A 16,004-nucleotide genomic window follows, 5' to 3' on the forward strand; every position below is an offset into this window, starting at 1 on the left:
CAAAAAAAGTAGTAGATCTCAAAATGTCTATGTGTGTTTTATAAAATCCGTTTTTTAAGTTTTTAGTTTACATAATTTTTTAAAGGTTCTCAATTATAAGAATTCTCATAGTCTTCTGCGAAATTTCCTTCAGCTACATAATCTTACTAAATTTTTAATATATATGTATATTTTTTTTAATGAAAATTACGAGCAAGTTCCTAGTAGCCCTGTGGTGCGACGGATTTGAATATATTTTTTTAATGCATAGGTTAATGGCCAGTACTTTATTTTATAAACCGCGAACTTTTAAAATATATAACTTCACCCCACTGTCTAGCAACCACGCGCTAACAGTAATTTTAACTTTCACTTATTGTAAATACATGTGGTGTAACTTTTTTTTTGGTTTACATTTATTAATCATTGTACAGCTTTAAATAACCAATAATAAAAATAATAATATAAACTTACAATGATAGAAAATATAATAAATATAAACAAGTCATCTGAAAGAAGATCGCAAAGAACTTGTCGTCAGAACCTTAAATAAGCATTTAACAAAGATAAGATTAAAAAAAAATTATCTTTTACATAATTGCAAGATAAATAATCTGTGTCTGAAGAAAGATCAAGAGGATCTTCTCATCAGAATATTTATACTAGAGTAAACCAACATATAAATTAAAAAGTAAAAAGTATAAGAACAATAAATAAAATAAGTAGGAATAAACTTCTATTAAGGTAAAACTTACTAAAGATTTTAAAAAATCATCCAGAATAAAACAAAAGTTTTATTCTGGATGATTTTTCAAAAGAGCTACAAAAACCTATTTGAAAAAATTCGCAAAAACCTGAAGAAAAACTATTACTCCCAATTATTCAATACATTAAAAAACGACACAAAGCATTCATAAAGTTTGTTTGACAAAAAGGTTCATTTAAAAAGTTATTATTTCTCAAAATATATTTACAGATTGGTTTTAAAGAGAAAAGATCTTTAACGATAGCTAGGGATAAGTTATTTACCCACATATATACTAAACATAAGATATTAAATACATTTAACTCTTATATATTCAGAACTCTCATTTCAATAAAATAATGCTTCGAATGAGTGGAGCGATTTGCAAAATTGATTATACAGATTGCGCGTTTCTGACGGAGATAAAGATGTTGTAACTTTTTTCTGTACTTCCCCAAGCAATATTGACATACTTTAAATAACTATGTATAAATGAGTAATAAAGTTGGATTAAGACTTTGTTATTGAGATAGATTCATGATTTTTCTGATTCCCATGATTTTGATAGTTCAATAAAAATTCCTTGTGTATATTGTAATTTTTCGAATGATTTTGAGATTTCACGCATAAATTGGATAATTGCATGTTCAGTTGAGTTATCTTTATGAAACCAAATTGATTGAGGTAAAGTAGATTATTATTATGAAATGATAATAATCTATTATTTTATTGAAATGAGAGTTCTGAATATATACGAGTTAAATGTATTTAATATCTTATGTTTAGTAAATATGTGGGTAAATAACTTATCCCTAGCTATCGTTAAAGATCTTTTCTCTTTAAAACCAATCTGTAAATATATTTTGAGAAATAATAACTTTTTAAATGAACCTTTTTGTCAAACAAACTTTATGAATGCTTTGTGTCGTTTTTTAATGTATTGAATAATTGGGAGTAATAGTTTTTCTTCAGGTTTTTGCGAATTTTTTCAAATAGGTTTTTGTAGCTCTTTTGAAAAATCATCCAGAATAAAACTTTTGTTTTATTCTGGATGATTTTTTAAAATCTTTAGTAACCCAGGGTATTGATATTCTTAGTTGTTTTTGTTTATTCTACTTTTGGGAAATTAACTTCATAAACAAAAAAAAATGTTTTGAAAAAAGTTTCATAAATATTATTTGCGTTATCATCAAAATTTATATTTTTCCAATGCAGTAATGATAGTTGGCCTTTAAATAGTTTAATATTAGTCTCATTATAAATACCTTTTCGTATTAATTTTTTGGTATTAATGTTTCTTTCCGGGTTTGTTTTATTAAGTTTCAGGAATATAGGAAAATGATCTGATATGTCAGTTTTTATGATACCTATTTGTATATTAATATTGAAAATATCAGTAGTTATAATATTATCTATAAGAGTTGCTGTGTTTATTGTTACTCTAGTGGGTCGATTTATTAAAGTAACTGACCCTGTTTCAAAAATTGCATCATAAAAATTCTTAACTTTATGGTCGTCATAATAGAGAAAACAGTTCATATTTAAGTCTCTGACTATATAGTTTTCTTTTTTTATCATTGGTTCCTTTTTTAATCATTTGCTGTAAGATCATGCTCAGGTTTTGCTCACGCCGTCAGGTGGCCGATAACAACAGCTTGGTAAAATGTTTTTAGTGTGATTGTTTGTAATTTCAATAGCAATTTCAATTTCTTTATCAGTCAGAAGCGCTTAAATCCTTCCTAAACAATACCCAAAATTTTCGTAAACATAAGTTAATACTCCACCGCCGCGCTTATTTGTTTTTCTCTCCATAGAAATTATATTAAAATGAGGAATATCAAAGTTACTACTTATTTCGGTGTGCCATGCTAGACAAGAATAAAATAAGGATAGAAAACTAGGAAAGAATAATTTCAGAATAGAATGTTTTATGATAGAAATAAAGAAAACCTTACTAGAAAAGAATTTTTACAAAAGAATATTTTTTGGCAGAAATTTTGAAAAGAAACTTGAAATACTTTCTAAGAAAGAATATTTTTTAATAAACGTAAACAACTTGCTTGGAAAGAATTTTATTTAATAAATGCGAAAAACTTGCTAGGAAAGAATTTTATTTAATAAATCCAAAAAACTTGCTACGACAGAATTTTATTTCATTAATCCAAAAAAACTTGCTAGGACAGAATTACCATTTATAATAAAAGTGAATCACTGATGAATGATTCAGAAATTTCAGATAATCTTTATTATTTCACAAAGATTTTGTTAGAATTAGATTATACTTATAATCTATAATGACGATTAAATGTTTCTTCAAATCAAAAAATTTACACCATTCAAAAATATATTGATATTAGCTTATTATAAAGCAATAATCGTATAGTCTTTTAAGGTTGAACTGAAATATTTAAGACCAGAAAAAAGTTATAAAGCCTGTTGGTACACATCGACAGATGGGCAAGTGACTGTAGGTTGATCTCGAATCATTCTGGAGCAGTCTTGACAAAGGCATAGGTGACGACAGGGAAAAACGGCATCTTCCAAAGGATTGGCAAGACAAACCTTACAAAGGTTTCCAAGTTGTTGTTGCTGCTCATTTGTACTTTCTAAAGATTCTCTAAATTGGATGGACCAATATGTCTATTACGTTGATAAAGAATCCAATCCCCCCAATGTGCCTCAAGCATGACCAATTGAAAATTTTTGGGGACATTTGGCGCAGAAGGTTTACGAGGGTGATTGGCAAGCTTCAACAGAGCAAGTTTTGATTGATCGCATTAAACTAAAACTACAAGAAATTGATTTCAACTTTTTACAGTCGCATATGAAAGGCGTCATTGAGAGCAAAATTGAGATCAATTGCAGATGGTGGTGTTTTTTCATATAAAAAATAATATACTTTTATTAAAAGATAAATGCTTTATTTAAAAAAAATATAATAGTATTTGTTTTTTTATTTATAAATAAGTTATTGACGTTTTTATTTTGTCCGATAACTTCTGCATCACCCGTTTAAAAGGAAAGGCTTAAAAGGGCTGATATTCTAAACCTGTTTTGTACATCAATTTGGAATTAACTGGTTTACTCATAGTTTAGCATTTTGTTGCGTTAGAATAAATATTTTGAAGGGCTTTATGCAGTAAACTAATTTAATAAAAAAATGCAACTAGAATATTATAAAGTAAATTTGAGATATTTTATTTATAAAATATTTTGAATTTTAAATGAATTTTTCTGATCGAATCAAAATTAATGCCATTATAATTATTTAACATTTATTCAATTAAAAATCATAACTGTAATCACCAAATTGCGCGCAAATTCTTTCTTAAAATTTCTTTGCTAGCACGTTTTTAAAATTTCTTTTCTAAAATTTCTTTGCTAGTACGTTTTTCCAATTTTCTTTGTTAGAAAGAAAATGACTTTTACTTGTGCGATTTCTATCCTAAAAAAGTCTTTGCTAGCAAGTTTTTCATTTTTCTTTGCCAGAAAGGATATATGTATTTCTTTCTTCTTTTCTATCCTTCAATTATTCTATCCTAAAAAGTAATCATGTTTTTTTCTATCATAGCAAGAATTTTCATGTTTCTTTCCTAGAAAGGCTTTCCTGAATTCTTGTCTAGAACCGACCACCCTTATTTCATCTAATGTGATCCAAGTTTCGGTTTAACAAATTATATTAAAAATGTGCTTAGTTTCTTCTAATGGATTTACAAGTTTTTCAAATTGCATTTCAAACTTCTGAGGTGGAGAATTACAACTTGATTATTATTTTTTTCGCGAGCATTTTTATATAACTTTTTAATAATAACTTTTTTGAGTGATTTTGTACACACATGTTTCGGAGATTGTAAACACTTTTTATTGAATTCTATAATAATGTTCGTTGAAAAAAAAATCGTATCGCTATTTTTTCTCATTTTTGTTTAAAGCCTAAGTTAGAAAACATGATTAAACTCAATAAAGCACGATAAAACTTGGTAATATACAATTAATACCTTAACCATTAACGTTAACGGATTTAAATCATTGACATAATTACAATCAAGAAATTAATAACGTTTCTTGTTTTGTTTCTATGCCAATTCAGTAAATATTTATGTTATTTCAATTTGATAAACGATAAGTATGTTGAAAGTTAATTAAGAGGTTTTTTTGCATTGTTTGGTTTATAAGCAAATAACTTCAAAAATAAAAGTAAAATAGTAAACAAAATATTTTTTAACTATATATTTGGAATACCTATTATTTTTTACTTTTAATTATTATTCTTTTTTTTAATTTTTTTTTTTTTTTTATTAATGTGACTTTTAATACAAAAACTTTGTTTTCACAAGGATTTTATACCATTAGCTTATATTAGACCTGCTTCCTTTGACAATTTTAAAGACAATATTTAAAAAATTATATACGTAATTATGTAGCACAACAAATTGAGGGAACGTAATAAACAAAAGCATCAAGTCAGATTTTTGTACAAAGTAAAGGTCAAAATGGCGACATTAAATTGTGTTTTTTTAATAATTCTTTTTATTGTAACACAAACTTCTAGATTTACCGACTCAAATCACTTAAGAGCTAAAAGACAAAACCCTGAGAAAACAGGATCTAGGCCAACATGCATAATTATTTCAGAAACAACTTACTTAATGTTTTTAGATCAAGTTGTATCAATGACGATATACCAATAAGTTTGTTTTAGTTGATAAAACTTGAAGCTTTATCTTATTTTATTTAGATTTTTACTTCTTTTTTAAATGCGAATTAAATGAAGTTAACCGAAAAATCAATGAATTTAATAACAAAATTATAAATGATTTTTTGATCGATGACACAATTTATGCTTAGTTTATACATTTAATTTTTATTGATTATTTCATATTTGTTATATTTAATCATAAGAAAAAGCCAATGACGTCTGATTAGCAGAATAAAATTTTATTTTTGGTATTTATTTGCTGTATTTTATTTTATTTTAACAAGAGGAAGTTTTTCTTATTATTGCAATTATTGTTATTATTAATGCTGCTTTATATGTGTATGTGCACGAGTGTGTGAGTGCGCGTATGTGTGTGTTCACATATATGTTCATATAACTTTTATTATAGTTTAACTTTTATTACACTCTAAAATCGCACAGTTGACAAGTGCTTCAGCTGACTTAAGATAAGCAATCAAGTCTTATTTGAAAGAATAATCCAGTAACTTGACATTTATTAAGCATACTCAAGTTTCGTAGAAAACGTTTTACTTTTACCATCAATGATTGATGTTTAGGATTCTGCTTGAAATTTTAAAGTAATTTTGTTTTTTTAATCAGATCAACACAATCTTTGTCTTTTTTAATTCAAATACAAGTAGTTTTTCTTAGGTTTAAAGTAATTTAATGTATTAGTATAAAACCATTTAATAGTATAAAACCATTTATTAGTAAAAAACATTTATTGGGGAAATGTTAATAAGGTATAACATATCTTTCCTTAAATCTAGTGCAATCTTTTACAGCCAGCAGGCACAGGCAGACGCAGGTTTTTAATTTACTCCTTCAAAAAAAAAGCGTCTTACGCCATGTTGTAAATGACGCAACTACTCCCACAAGATAAATAAAAAAAGGGGAGGGGCCTAGAGCTAGGACGGATTCGGACCATGTAGTAAAGGAGAGAGGAGATAATTTTTCGATTCGATTGATCGAGACCATCTAGATGGGGTGATTTACAGGTTTAATGGTTTTTTAAGCAGGTAAGCCCAAAAAATAGAGTTCGCATTGCACAATTTCATCCGAATTTTATGCCACTTTGAAACAGCCTCCTTAATTTACTTATGTTTTTAAACAATGTGCTCAATATCTTTTTGCCATTTTGACTTAGAACATTACAATAATAAATATTTTAAAAAATAAATGATTGTTTCACCCAATATCAGGGCTCACCAGCATGTCTAGGAACATATTTTATTCCAGACATGGACAATCGGAAAAAGAAAAATTAAGTACAGAAAAGAGAAAGACACGAATACAAATAGATTCATATACATAGTCAAATAAAAAGTTATTTATATTTTTATATTACAAGATTTTCAAAAAAAAGTTAAACCAAATAAACCTTAACAACAAAATCATTTTGATGATCATTTGAAATGAAAGAACGGTAACGGTTTTTGAAAACAATTACCGTAAAAACTGGTTTAAATGGCACAAAGCCTTAAGAATATTATTAGGTTGATTAAGAGAAAATTTATTTAATATAAATATAAATATTTTTTTTAATTTTTTTTTTATTTTGTCACTAAATTAGAAAATGATAGTCAATATCAGAATCAAGCGATTGTCAATATCAAAATGAGAAGGGCAGTATTTGCCTGAAATATGACCACTAATCATATGTATAGCTAATCCAAAAAAAAAGGTATAGGGTTACATATAATCTGTCCTGTTAAGGACACCATTGATATCTTAGCCTTTCCAGGAGTTTCCACGTCTATTTGTTAACTGTTATTTGAAGTGCAGTGATAATGGATAAGAATTTCTTAATATAAATTAGTTGGCGTGAGTTAAAATAAGCAGCATAAACACTAAAAATTGAAATCAAGTCGTTGATTTTTTATAGAAAATCTGTTAATAATATTATCAATACAAGGATTAGTTTCTTGATGGATATACATTAATGCTAAACTGTTAAGTCGATTTTCTGGCATTGTTGTCAGAAGATCGATTTAACGGTTGTTATGTTACTTCATGTGAGTAAATACAAAGTCATATCTTTTGTTGTCACTCACATGAAGTAACAAAAAGTGTCCCTATTATCCTTAAAGCTATGTTATTATTTAATCCAGGAAATGATATTGACTTAAGAGGATATATTGTCAGGAATAGTCCTAGAGAATCATTTCTGATATTTTTCCTAAAGAACTATTTCCCCATTCAAAGCACTGATATTAGATAAATCATCTAAATAAAAATTACAAAATATTTTAAACTGCAGCTCCTAACAAAATTGACTTTTAAGAAAAGAAATCATAATAAATGGAATAATTGCTAACCCTTTATATGCAGCAACAGTTTCTGGTTTAAATCTTGTTGATATAGATGCAGATATTGACCAATTAGAGAGATGGTGACAGCTCTTATAAAGTATTGTGAAACAGACTCTCATGGAACATTAGAACAATTTTTTTGAATAGAACTGGTTCTTAGTTTCAAAACCACAATGTCAGCTTAACTCAAAAGCAAACATGATGCTTTGTAGCAGCTATTTTGAAAACTATCTACATCATTTCTGATGAAAACAAATTTATTTTTAAGAGCTGTAATAAGGTGCAAACTGTCTAAGACACTAATAGTTTTTGACTGCAGTAACCTAGTAACAGGTAAATTAAAGTCAAAAAAACGTGTTGTCACAACTAAAGTAAAGATGAATTAAAAAGTACCAATGGAATTTCAGGAATTGACTTTCAGGGGGAGCCATGATACATAAAGCATGGAAGATAGATACATAATGTTCAAGAAAAGTGTTTAAACCATCTATACGCTCAACCCATACAGTCCTACAAACATCCTTTAACATTTTTTTTATGCGTTTGAGGTTCAAGCTCTAAAATGCTAGCTTTTAAAAGCTTTTGTCTATATTCTGAGTGATTTAAAAAATCAGAAAGTTCACAAACTTTATTAAAAATCTAGTTTTACATTGCACAATTCACAAACTGATTCTAGATTCACTAGAGACTAAGGGGTTATCCATAAAGTACGTTCGCTCATAGGGGGAGGGGGAAGGTCTTCAAAAAGCGTACAAAAGAGTTTAGGAGGGAGAGGGGGGAGGGTTCAATTTAAAATTACGTACTTCAATTTTCTAATTTATCACACTTAACCAGCTAATCAATAGAAAAGTTAAAATTTAGACTATAGATCCTAGTTTGCCAATATAAAAAGATGTATGGTATGGAGAGTAGATTGTATAGTTTCCCTCTATGCACAAATATGCATGGGCGCAAATTTTCTGACAAAAAAAAAAAAAAAGAAATGAGGTTATGTATATTTTGCATGGTCATAATTTTGTAATTAACAATATTTTTCAACAAAATTTAAAATCTACCGATAAATCTAAATTAAGTTTTAGATATTAAAGTTATAAATTTTACATTAGTGCCCTTACGTTTGGGCAGGGAGGGGGCGGGCATGCGTTTTAAGGCTTTTTGTTCTCAGGCTTCCACCATATCATTTTTTTGCGAGGCCTCCTCATTTGCCATAGGTATAAACATACCTAAGTTTGGAGTTTGCACAATGTGTGAAAGTGTTCTATCTGGAACATCAAAAAATCCTGAGGGAGCCCATGCACACATGCTACCCCTTATATACTGACCCTGAGTATAGCGTATTTCAGTCAACCAACTTTTTGAGTCAACAAATGGGTTGGATGCTCCCCAAAAAAAACGTGTTATTAGGGTTTCAAAATCTTCCAAATTTTACAGCTGGGTTTAGCAAAAGGGCACATAACTTGATGCTCCCCCCTCCCCTCCAATTAAAGGATATGGGTAGTCTGCCCTCGGCACTGGGTTTTAGGCTTTGCTTTCAATATTAATGATCTCGCGTAAGATTCGTTTTTTACAGACTTAGGTATATATTTAAAAAACCTTTTTAAATTGGGATCCTGTGCCGCAAACAAAGGGCTTTGGGATTGTATAAAGTATCTAAGGTACCTCCTCCACCTTTTTTTTTCAATAAACTTTTTTATTGAAAAAAAAAATGTTAGGGATGGGGGTTATTTGAAAATGTACGTACTTTTTAAGGGGGTTGGGACTTAAAAGTACGCGTGGCAATAGGGGGGAGGGGGTGTCAAACTTCAAAATTTTTGGGGTACATACTTATTTTAGGGTACACAAACTGATAGGTTCAGTCGATGGGTATGATAATGTGTATACAGAGCCTTTAAATTTTTAATTAGAACCTGAGCAGAAAGACTATTTTTATACCCAGAGACAGAACTAGTTCCATCATATCCCTGACCCTGCAGTTTTTTTAATCTAGATTCAAGTTGCTTACACAATCAACACACATTAATTTATTGTATTAAATTATAATAAGATAACTTTTTTTTTAAAAAAAAATTGATACACCTTAGAGCAATACTATGCCTTTAATTATCACAATAAGAAGAAATAGTGGCACAACAATTGTGCAATCAAAGCACAATAATTGTGACATCAACAAAACGTCTCAAATCGTCTTCATTAATAACTATTTTGTTTTTGTTATTAATAAATTTAGCCAATGAATTTTCATAAAACATATTTAAATTGACAAGATTGTCGGTTTTTAATTTTTTTAGAATATCTTTAATTAAGTTATAAGCCATGCTTACGCATTAGGATTTAAAAACCCTCAAACACGACTTAAAGTAAAGACCTTGTTGATAGAACGGAGTATATTTGCAAAAAAAAGTTTTATTTTTAAACGAATCAGATTGTTACTTTTAATAGCGTAAACTATTATTATCTTATCCAATTTTCTCATATCCTCATGATATTCAATTATCATATCCAAATTTCTCATATCAAATTACCTTATTCAATTTTCTCATATCCTGCAAAGTGTAATTTACATTAGCAAGTTTTATAAAATAATTTTTATATATCCTGCTAAGTATAGTTTACATTAGTAATTTTCCTAATTGAAACAGAAATATAAAGATTGCCAATAAGTATTAAGCGGGTGTTAAACGTCAATACACCAATATTTATATTAATTTTTTTACCCCGTCACTTGCAGCACTTGAAGGGGTTTAAATCCGCCTCTGCCAGCTGGTACCTAACTTTTTTATGAATCCAATTGTGTTATTCTTAAAAAGAGAAGTTTGGGACATATTGATTTATAAGCCCTGCACAAAAATATAAAAGTTGCGCTTATAAAAAGTTTAAATGAAAATCTACTTATCAATATACGTATCAAAGTATAAAAGAAATAAAAGTTGTTAACACCTATTTTTTTATATAACTTTTTTTTCGTTGACTTTTTATTTACCATCAGTATTTTCTGAGTAATAAAAAATATTCTTCCCACCCAACAACAAGTCGTCTTAAAGACGACTTTAAGACATCTTAAAATTTGTCTTAAAGTCGTCTTAAATTGGTCTAAAATGAAACACTGCAAGTCGTTTTATTTAAAACGTCTTAAAATTGTCTTATTTAAGACGTCTTAAAGACGTCTTATTTAAAACGCCTAAAAGTTGTCTATTTCAAGACGTCTTAAAGTTGTCTTAAACTGGTCTAAAATGAAACACTGTCAGTTGTCTTATTTAAGACGTCTTAAAGTTGTCTTATTTAAGACGTCTTAAAGACGTCTTAAATAGACGTGTTTATATATATATATATATATATATACATACATATTTTATATGTTTATATACATATATGTATATATATATAATAGGTGTATGCATATGAAACCGCTGTTTTTTCTTTGAATTAGAACGTTTGTTTTGGAGATGTTTTATTTATATTTCTTTGAATGTAATTTCCATTATTTTCTACTACTTTTTGCCAATTTTTTGGTAACTTATGAATTCCATCCCAATAGAATTTCTCAGGTTTAGAAGCTATCCAATCATCGAGCCATTTTTTGACCTCTTCATAATTCGAGAAGTGCTGATCTGCCAAGCCATGTGACATTGATCGGAATAAATAGTAATCTGATGGAGCAAGGTCTGGTGAATACGGCGGGTGGCATAAGACTTCCCATCCGATAGTTTTCAACGCTGTTTGAACAACTTTACAAACATGAGGACGAGCATTGTCATGTTGAAGAATTATTTTATCGTGTCTCTCAGCATATTCGGGTCGTTTTTCTTCTAATGCTTTTCTTAAACGGAATAATTGGAGTCTGTAAAGCCCATCAATTGTTTCTTTAGGTTTTAGCAACTCATAGTATACCACACCAATCTGATCCCACCAAATAGACAGCAAAGCCTTATTTCCATGAATATTCCTCTTTGGTGTTGATTTTACAGGTGCGCCTGGGTCAACATAATGTGTTGTGCGGACTGGATTGTCAAAATAAATCCATTTTTCATCTCCAGTCACTATTCGATGCAAAAAAGACTTTCTTTCAAAACGATTCAATAACATTTCGCATGTCACTAAACGCCTTTCAATATCACGTTCTTTCAATTCATGTGGAACCCATTTTCCTTCCTTTCTTATTTTACCGAGAGCTTGTAAACGTCTTGAAATTGTTGCCTGATCAACATTCAACTCTTCTGCTAATTGTTCTTGGGATTGAGCATCGTCTTCGTCCAATAAACTTTGCAATTCTGAATCTTCAAATTTTTTTGGAGGTTTACCACGTTCCTTGTTGTCAAGATCGAAATCGCCACTTTTAAATCTTCTAAACCAATCTCTGCAAGTTGTTTCAGATAAAGCATGGTCAGAATAAGCTTCTACAAGCAAACGATGACTTTCTGCAGCAGTTTTCTTTAAAATAAAATAGTGAAGTAATACTTCCCGCAAATGCATATTTGAAGGCACAAAGTTGTTCATTTTGAAAGATGTATAAAATTATCTAGATATGAATAAAATCAAATTAAAAACTATGATATTTAAAGCAAATTGAACGTAGTTTCACACACATAATCATCCATACATTAATTTTGTCTTAAAAAGAAAATTAACTTGTCTTATTTTAAACAGCGGTTTCATATGCATACACCTATTATATATATATATATATATATATATATATATATATATATATATATATATATATATATATATATATATATATATATATATATATATATATATATATATTTATATATATATATATATATATATATATATATATATATATTATATATCTATATATATATATATATATATATATATATATATATATATATATATATATATATATATATATATATATATATATATAGACACACACACACACACACACACACACACACACACACACACACATACATATATATATATTACCTTCCAGTCTCCTTCCAATGCAACATAAATATATATATTTATATTGCATTGGAAGGAGACTGGAAGGTGGTGCAGAATATATGAACTATGCAACTGCAATAAGTGAAAAAAAGAGACATGATTTAGTATAAAATATATTTCACAGCATCCACACAAAAAAGTACATGATTATATTTTTAATATGATTTTCGTGATGCTGGTGCGTTTTTTAATATACCCTGAATAAATTGATGTACTGTCTTCTCCGATTCCTTTGGATATGTCTCTCGGACAGCCGCTAAAAAGATAAAATTAATAATAGGTGAAGAAAATCATTTTTTTTTTGGAAAGCAGCGTTAGAAGATCTTACCAATCACACATTTATAAAGGTGGGTTTCTCTAAAACTTCTCTTTCCGCCTCTCTGTCCATCCATGTTGAAATTTATCATTAGCGAACAATCCAACATACTAAAAAATCAGGAAGTAAATACATAATTCAGAAAACTGATAATTACTAAAATTACTATTAAGACCTCGTTTTCTTTTAAGCATTATATAGCTATAACTTCAAGTCTCATGAGAATTGTGATGAGCAAAAATCTATTTATCTGTAATAGTGTAAAAAATTGTTTTTAAAGCTAACTTAATAAACCTTTGGTATTTTACAACTTATATCAATTGGGCTCAAAACTTTTCGTTCGGATATAATTAGCAATACCTCGAGAAATACTTAACGAATTAGTTCCACATTTTTTTTATAATGAAGCTTATTGCATCATTTAAAGTTTTCAATCAGTTTGTACAAATTTCAAAGGACGCTTAGAAAGTAATTAAAATTTTTTGAGAATAGGTTCCATCTTGCTTTCAGTGACCTTTTTTCGATGTTGCTATCCATTTTTGCTTGAATTCTTCGTCATCTTTCGCTGATTTATTGCTTTACATCAAGATTCTTTTTACAAGTACCCAGTAACTCTCGATTACGTGCTGAATTCGCACCTTTTAGGACGATTTCGATGCCATTTTGAATGTACCACTCTATTGTCTTCCTGGAGTAGTGAATCGTTGCCAAATACGGCCAAAAGATAACTGCATTGCTGTGTTTGTTAATAAACGGCAAAAGACATTCGGTGATGTACAAATCGGAAGTCAAAGTGTTTCGAATGACGAATGGAGCACTCTTAAGGCCAATCGCTTGCCACACGAGGAACTTCGGAGCAAACTTTACTCTCTGATTATACTTAAATTTGTTACTGACACAGGCACCTTTTGACTGATAATAATATTGATGGCCAAGCAACTGTGAGAAATCCTTTCAGCAGTACGGTTCGTCATCCTCAATAATGCACAAATTTTCTCGATTGAAAAGTTTGACGAGCTTCCTTGCGCGGCGAATTGCTTTTAATTATCCATCAATTAATTGCTTTGGATTTTTTTTTTTTTTGTAACCCAGCTAACACACCAGCGTTGGGCCAACGTTGGCCCAATGCTTCTTGTAACGTTGGCCCAACGTTGGCATCCAGCGTTGGGCCGATTCCTTGATGGCCGCCGGGCATACACTGGCCCGATTACATTGGCCCAATGCAGTTTAGCCAGCATTTATCCGACGATATATTTTATTAGGTTCAGTGAATTATAAACGCTACTTGTAACTAGCACGCAGTTAGTTAGGTCATTGTTAACATAAAATTTCTTAAATTTGTTTATTTTTAATGTATTAAAAAGATTGCAATTGCAATCGACGCATGATTAAAGCTATTTAAATTGTTTTAATCAAATGCAAACTGAAATGTGTTTGTTATTTCATTCAAGCTAAATTTATTTTCAAGGTGAAAAACAAAACATATTCAATAAAATGAAATGTATATCAGATAATATTAAAACTGTTATACAATAATCTAGACATTATCTTCGCCATTTGCATCACTGCCTTTGTCCCAAAGTTCCGAGTGGGATGCATAATCAATCCTCGCACCATCTGACTTTTTTCGGTCGTACAATTTACGAACCCACGACTTCATTTGATCGTTTACTTCCGCTTTTGAAACATCTTTTGCACCTTGTCGTAAAAAAAATACATTTAAATATTATTAAATAACTTTGTGTTAAAACATTTCAAAAACTTTAGTAGCCCTAAAAAATAGATTAACTACAGTTTAAAAGAAATTTGTTGGGCAATCATTAAAAAGACAACAAATGAAACCAATTACATTCTATTTACATTTAAACCAAATTTTATCTATTTTTCGTAAAGCCAACTTGGGTTTCCTAAAAGTTAAAACCTTAAATAGGGTTACATTCAGTTATAACTTAAATATAAGTTAAAACTTACATGTGTATAAGTAAATATAACTGAATGGCCCTATACAACATAACTATTATCATGTTTAATATTTATTGATCACTAACCATAAACAATAGATTCATGTTTTTCATCCCTTGCTTTGTCCTCCTCGACCTTCACTGTTTACTTTGTTGATCCACTTCTGTAGCCATCAATTAACAGAAAATGTTGCTCACTGTTTCTTCAACAACTCGTCCATCAATCAAAACAAGATAAATAATCTGAAAAGTTTAAAAATAAACCCATAAGATCAGATAAAATATTTTATTAAAAGTACACTGAAGCTCTTTCAAGTAGAACCTGCTAAAGATGTTATAAAAATGGTATGCAATGGCAAAAATATATTGTCAGTTAATACCACAGCAACATCTGAGGAGCGCAGCGGTGGATTAATACTTTTATAGCCCTGGATCTAGTATTTTTTGGAGGCTTTTTTTATACTCTACAGTGTAATAATGACTACTAAAAAATATGTAATATTTAAAATTCAAAAGCAAAAAATACATTATTTACGTCGAGACATATTAATGTTGATAAACCAGGTGACATTCTTCGCATAGGCAAATTGCTATTCTGTTGTTCACTCACATTACTAACTAAAAGTAAATATAACAAACGTTAAAAACTTTGAATGAGTCTTGTTTTGCAGTGACGATATATATATATATATATATATATATATATATATATATATATATATATATATATACATACATATATATATATATATATATATATATATATATATATATATATATATATATATATATATATATATATACATATATATATACATATATATATACATATATATATATATATATATATATATATATATATATATATATATATATATATATAAGCATATATATATATATATATATATACATATATATATATACATATATATATATATATAAGTCTATATATGTAAATATTAAAAATAGTATCTTTATATTATCATGTATAATTATGTAT

General features: G+C 28.7%; 1 long non-coding RNA gene across 2 annotated transcripts; it reads right to left on the reverse strand.

Moving 5' to 3' along the window:
• Positions 1 to 14,598: 14,598 nt before the first annotated feature.
• LOC136084218 (uncharacterized) lies at positions 14,599 to 15,681 on the reverse strand. 2 transcript variants are annotated; one of them, XR_010640400.1, is made up of 3 exons: positions 15,540 to 15,681; positions 15,092 to 15,247; positions 14,599 to 14,741 (listed from the first exon to the last, which is right to left on the reverse strand). It is a non-coding gene; the product is annotated as an uncharacterized LOC136084218 (long non-coding RNA). The 2 variants fall into 2 exon arrangements; XR_010640401.1 differs by having other exon boundaries at positions 15,531 to 15,681.
• Between the last annotated feature and the right edge of the window lie 323 nt (positions 15,682 to 16,004).

Source organism: Hydra vulgaris, chromosome 08, assembly GCF_038396675.1.
Source record: "Hydra vulgaris chromosome 08, alternate assembly HydraT2T_AEP".
Taxonomy (NCBI): Eukaryota; Metazoa; Cnidaria; class Hydrozoa; order Anthoathecata; family Hydridae; genus Hydra; species Hydra vulgaris.